Below are 6084 nucleotides of genomic sequence, written 5' to 3'. Positions count from 1 at the left end.
GACCATACATAACCAAGTTTCTATTTGACATTTCAGAACAGTAACTTAAGATGTTAATTTCCCCAAAGTAGAAGGCCCGAGGACCCGGCATAACTAATGTTCTGTTTAACAAATAATAAGATATCAATTTCCACTAGGTATGTAGTCCGATGACCATACATAACCAAGTTTCTGTTTGACATTTCAGAACAGTAACTTAAGATGTTAATTTTTCCAAAGTAGAAGGCCCGAGGACCCGGCATAACTAAGGTTCTGTTTAACAAATAATAAGATATCAATTTCCACTAGGTATGTAGTCCGAGGACCATACATAACCATGTTTCTGTTTGACATTCCAGAACAATAACTTAAGATGTTAATTTCCCCAAAGTAGAAGGCCCGAGGACCCGGCATAACTAAGGTTCTGTTTAACAAATAATAAGATATCAATTTCCACTAGGTATGTAGTCCGAGGACCATACATAACCAAGTTTCTGTTTGACATTTCAGAACAGTAACTTAAGATGTTAATTTTCCCAAAGTAGAAGGCCCGAGGACCCGGCATAACTAAGGTTCTGTTTAACAAATAATAAGATATCAATTTCCACTAGGTATGTAGTCCGAGGACCATACATAACCAAGTTTTTGTTTGACATTTCAGAATAGTAACTTAAGATGTTAATTTCCCCAAAGTAGAAGACTCGAGGACCCGGCATAACTAAGGTTCTGTTTAACAAATAATAAGATATCAATTTCCACTAGGTATGTAGTCCGAGGACCATACATAACCAAGTTTCTGTTTGACATTTCGAGAGTTGTAATTGATAAGTCCATATACATTTATAATTTTAACCACAAATGACAAAAGTGCCTTTTATTAATAATAATACCTTCGAAGGTTGTTTACATTCCATGGGCGTTGTACAACTTTTTCATCTAAATCAGCTAGTCGGTCCTAGTTTTCCTCAAGCTGGGTTTCTTGCAGTACCTACAACCTTTCTCAGAACCAGATCCCCAGGCGTGAGTGGTCTGAGCTTCACATGGGCATCATACCCTCGTTTAAGCTTCTGCTGATAATAAGCCATTTGGACCATAGCTGTCTCTCGCCGTTCCTCAACTAAATCTAGGCTCTTCTCCAGGAGGCCGTTGTTATTTTCTGGGCTAAAAGTACTCGTCCTCAATGTGGGGAAGCCAAACTCTAAAGGTATCACCGCCTCGGCCCCATAAGTCATAGAGAATGGCGTTTCTCCTGTGGATCTGCGCGGCGTAGTTCGATACGTCCATAGAACGTGTGGTAGTTCTTCTACCCATTTGCCCTTCGCATCGTCCAGCCTTTTCTTGAGTCCACTAACTATAACCTTGTTAACGGCCTCGGCTTGCCCGTTTCCCTGAGGATAAGCTGGAGTGGAGTATCTATTTATGATGCCCATGTCACCACAATATTTCCTAAAAGCTCTACTATCAAATTGAACGCCATTGTCCGAAATGAGTGTATGTGGTACACCAAATCTAGTGATGATGTTTTTTCAGATGAACTTCTTGGAATCGATATCCCTAATATTTGCCAAGGCCTCAGCCTCTACCCATTTGGTGAAGTAGTCGGTTCCCACAAGCAACCACCTTTTGTTTCCCACAGCCCTCGGGAATGGTCCTACTATGTCCAATCCTCATTGAGCGAAAGGCCAAGGACTGGAGAGAAGGTTAAGGACTCCTCCAGGTTGATGGATGTTAGGAGCGAACCTCTGGCATTGGTCACACTTTCTTGCATAGTCCTGAGCTTCCCTCTATATTGGGCCACCAATATCCTTGAGTTAGTGCCCTGTGAGCTAGGGACCTTCCCCCAGTATGGCTCCCACAAATTCCCTCATGCAGTTCTTCCAAAAGTGCCTCCGTTGATCGGGGGTGCACGCATAACAAATATGGTCCGGAGAAGGACCGTTTATACAATTTCTGATCCTTGGACAACCAGAAACGCGGTGCCTTTCGACGGATCTTGTCTGCTTCAGACTTGTCATCGGGAAGAATGTTGTTTTTCAGAAAAGATATCATAGAATCAATCCAATTAGGTCCAGGCCTTATCAAATGGATCCGGGCTGCCCCAACAGTGGTAAGAGCTAGCGCTAGCAAATCTTCGACAAGGATAATCCTAGGCAAACCCTGAGCCGAGGATGTCGCTAAGGTAGCTAAAGAGTCTGCATGTGTATTCCCACTTCTAGAAACGTGAGACAAGATAAAGGAATCAAATTTGGATTGTAAACGTTTGACCTCAGTCAAGTATTCTTGCATCCTGGGGTCCCTAGCCTCCATGGTCCCTGTCACCTGGCCGACCACTAATTGAGAATCCGAGAGCATGTGAACTTCCTTTCCGCCCATCCTATGTACCATGTTCATGCCGACCAAGACTGCTTCGTACTCAGCCTCATTATTAGTAGCCGAGAACGCCAACCTTAAGGATTTTTCGAAGACAATCCCTTCGGGGGATATTAGGACGAGTCCGATGCCAAACCCTCTCTGGTTAGCTGCCCTATCAACGAATACGTTCCAAGTCAAAGGTCTTTCGTTTGTAATCATGCCAACTGATTTCTCATCCATGTGTGATTCCTTCAAAGTTTCTTCCAACAATGGTTCAATAAACTTTGCCACCAAATCTGCAAGAACCTGGCCCTTTACCGAGGTACGTGGCCTGTATTTGATGTCAAAGGCTCCCAAAATAGTTCCCCATTTAGCCACCCTTCCAGAGTAGTCGGCACTACGCAACACTGACTTAAGAGGCAGTTGGGTCAAAACTACAACGGTGTGGGACTGGAAATAATGAGGAAGCCTCTGCGTGGCATGAACTACGGCTAGAAGTGCTTTCTCCAAAAGCAGATAACGCACCTCGGCATCATTCAGCGTCTTGCTGACGTAGTAGACCGGTCTTTGCACCCCACCATCGTTCCTTATGAGGACCAGGCTGACCGCATGGACTGCTATTGCCAGATACGCAAATAGGACCTCATCTACCTCAGGCCGAGACATAATGGGTGGCCGGGAAAGATATTCCTTAAGTTGTTGGAAGGCTACAACGCACTCTTCGGACCATTGGAACCCCTTCCACTTATTCAACAGTTGGAAGAAAGGCCTGCATCGATTAGCTGACCGGGAGATGAACAGGCTGAGAGCGGCGATCATTCCGGTTAATTTCTGAACTTCCTTTGGATTCGGAGGTGGCTGTAAGGTTTGAATGGCTCTGACCTGTGCCGGATTCACCTCTATCCCTCTATGAGTGACCATATAACCTAAGAACTTCCCAGAACTCACACCAAAAGAACACTTCGAGGCATTAAGACGCAACCTGTACTTTCTAAGTACTTGAAAAGTGTCGTCCAAATCTTTCATGTGCGCAGATATCGCCTTGCTCTTCACTACCATGTCATCCACATATATTTCAATGGTCTTTCCGAGTTGCAATTCAAACATCCTGGTCATCATCCTTTGGTAAGTAGCCCCGGCATTCTTCAACCCGAACGGCATCACCTTATAGTGATAATTCCCTGTTAGAGTAATAAAGGCAGTTTTCTCCTGATCTTCTGCCGCTAGTGGAATTTGGTGATAACCCTGGAAGGCATCCAAAAAACTCATCCGAGGATGTCCGACTGTGGCGTCCACTAGCTGGTCAATGCAGGGCATCGGGAATGAGTCCTTTGGGCAGGCTCTATTCAAATCTGTGAAGGCTACACATACTCGCCATTTTCGATTCTTCTTTTTGACCACGACCGTATGCGCCAACCACTCTGGATAAAAAACTTCCTTGATAGCCCCAACCTTCTTGAGCTTGAGCACCTCCTCTTTAACGACTTCGGAATGCTCCTTCGAGGAACGCCGAGGGGGCTGCCTTCTAGGAGGAATAGCAAGATTGACGTTCAAATGATGACAAATGAAGATTGGGTCAACACCCGGAGCCTCATAGGGGTCCCAGGCAAAAACATCGATGTTGTTCTTTAGAAACTCCACTAATTTCATCTTCTCCTGGTGTGGTAAACATATCCCAACCTGGAAGAACCTTTCGAGATCATCGGATATTAAAAACTTCTCAAGGTCTTCGTATACGGCCTCCTCTGCTGTCACCACGTCGGGCGCATCCAGAGTCGTTAATTGCTATAGGTCTTTCACAGCCGAGGTCGAGGACTGCGCTTCGGTCTGATGCAACACTGCAGCCGATATGCATTGCCTGGGCATTAGTTGGCTGCCGAGAATCTCTTCAATGCACTCCCTCGAAGGGAACTTCACCTTAACATGCAAGGTGGAGGAAACGGCCCCCAAAGCGTGCAGCCAGGGCCGGGCAAGGATGGTTGTATATGGGGAGTATGCATCGACTACAATAAAATCAACCTCAACCGTCTCCGAGCCAGATTGCACTGGCAACCGAATCTGTCCCTTTGGTATAACGGCCTTCCCCTCAAAACTTATCAACGGTGAGTCGTAAGGGGTGAGGTCCTCTAATTTCAACTTCAACCCCTTGAACAAGTCAGGATACATGATATTCGCGCCACTGCCTTGATCAATCATCACCCTTTTTACATCATAATTCCCTATCCTCAGGGTGACCACTAGGGCGTCGTCATGGGGTTGGATGGTTCCAGCCTTATCTTCCTCTGAAAATCCCAAGACAGGCACATTCAACTTCGATCTCTTGGGCTTGGAGCCCCACCCCTCGGCTTGGGAGTGTAAAACTGCCATCACCCTAGTGGGACATGAGTCAGTCCTGCCAGGCGTAGCGAAGATAACGTTGATTGTTCCCAAAGGAGGCCGAGATGAATTATTCCTCTGATTATTCGAGCCAGACTGACTGCCCTGTCCGCTAGGTTGGTACAGGTGCTGCTTTAATTTTCCTTCGCTGACGAGCTGCTCCAAGTGGTTCTAGAGGGTTTGGCAGTTCTCGGTAGTATGACCCACGTCTTGATGGTACTAACAAAAGAGATTCTGATTCCTTCTGGCAGGATCCCCCGCCATCTTACTGGGCCATCTGAAGTAGGGTTCCTTACGGACCTTCTCTAGTAGCTGGTGCACCGGTTCTCGGAATACAGTATTAACGGTCTGAGGTGCCGTCGAGCCAGACTGACCGGAGTAATCTCTTCTCGGCTTGTTGTTGTGATATCTGTCCGACCTGAAATCCCTTCTCTCCTGCGTGATAACCTTCGCCTTACCCTTCCCCTGCTGTTGGTCTTCCTCGACCTTTTTGTATTTGTCAATACGGTCCATGAGGCGACGTACACTCCGTACGGGTTTCTTGGTCAGGGACTTCCTCAAGTCATGATCGGTTGGAAGACCTACTTTAAAAGTATTGATCGCCACCTCATCAAAATCACCGTCTATCTCGTTAAACATCTCCCAATACCTGTCGGAGTATGCTTTCAACGTCTCGCCCTCCTTCATAGCCATAGACAACAGCGAGTCCAACGGTCGAGGAACTCTACTGCATATAATAAACTGTGACGCGAATGCTCTAGTCAGTTCCCTGAACGAACCTATAGACCCTGATTTGAGACCGTTGAACCACCTCATAGCAACAGGTCCCAAGCTAGAAGGGAAGACTTTGCACATCAAGGTCTCATTGTGAGAATGCATAGCCATTCTCTAGTTAAAGTGGCTCACATGTTCCACCGGGTCGGTCCGGCCGTTATAGATGGTGAAGGTGGGCTGGGTGAACCTCTTGGGGAGCCTCCCATTCTCAATTCTGCGTGAGAATGGCGATTTGGAGAGCTGGTGCAATGCCCGACTCATGGCATCATTCCCCAAGCCCCTGGAGGGGAGCTTCCTGCTCTTATGACCTGATAGGCCATCCTCTTCGCAAGAGGATGTTCTGCTGGGGGGCGACCATGATCTCGAACTGTAACTACTTCCCCGGGATTTCCCGGAAGAGGTACTGGATGAGGGTGAAGCACGCCTCCGCCTGACGTGACGCAGCTTCTTCTTAAGGTGATCAATCTCCTTCTGCATGGCTTTAGCACCATCTTCATGGGCGGTACTGTCCCCTCCACTGTGAGTATGATTCGTTCTAGGATACTCGGTGTGAACGCTACCCTCTCGATCCCTCCAGCGCTCAAGACGCTCGAAAAGGTCCTC

This window comes from Castanea sativa, chromosome 3 (assembly GCF_040712315.1).
Source record: "Castanea sativa cultivar Marrone di Chiusa Pesio chromosome 3, ASM4071231v1".
In the NCBI taxonomy this organism is placed as follows: domain Eukaryota; kingdom Viridiplantae; phylum Streptophyta; class Magnoliopsida; order Fagales; family Fagaceae; genus Castanea; species Castanea sativa.
The sequence above is the reverse complement of the archived record's forward strand: the minus strand, read 5'-3'. Positions refer to the sequence as shown.